Here is a 682-nt window from a genome sequence, read left to right as displayed (position 1 = left end):
CTAGAAACATACGAAAACACGTAAAAATCACTAGATATTGGGCAAAATATTGACGAACTGGGGTGTTGGAAGCAATGGAGGAGCCCGCCAGCCCGAGGCTATGATGAGTCACCACTTGGGCTGTGGTCATCTGAGAGAACGGGAACAAGGGTTACTCGGCTAAATTACGTAAATAATTTAAAAATGACTTATAGAAAAAACGAAGCCACGGTCGAATGCTTGATATTTTATGACGTGATAAATATTTAAACTAACATTCAAAACATCAAAATAACTCCAGCTTAACTAGTTTTAAAATAAAGCCTAAATTAAGTACGTTAAAAGTACAAAAACATTTTAGCATGCAACTCGCCTAAAACGTCCTATAAAGTCAAGCCATTTTCACTTGGCTAGTATTTCAACACATTTCACGGAGTCTAGGCAATCTTTTAAGGCATTCTACAACGAGTTAGACTGAGAATCATAAACGTGAGCAAATAAAATAAAGAAAAATAAAGGGTTTGTTTAACAGCACCAAACACAATTTCAAAGCCCACATATTTCACTCAATAAATTGATTTCACGCTTAAAAGAGGATAGACGATTCTTTGATAACACAAAAGCTCAGTTATAGCTTGAAATAAAAAAGCTCAAAATGGCAAATTTAAAAGAAAAAGGAAAAATATTGACCGGTGATCAGCTA

The sequence above is a fragment of the Portunus trituberculatus genome, chromosome 34 (assembly GCF_017591435.1).
Source record: "Portunus trituberculatus isolate SZX2019 chromosome 34, ASM1759143v1, whole genome shotgun sequence".
Classification (NCBI taxonomy): Eukaryota; Metazoa; Arthropoda; class Malacostraca; order Decapoda; family Portunidae; genus Portunus; species Portunus trituberculatus.
This window is presented reverse-complemented; position numbering follows the sequence as displayed.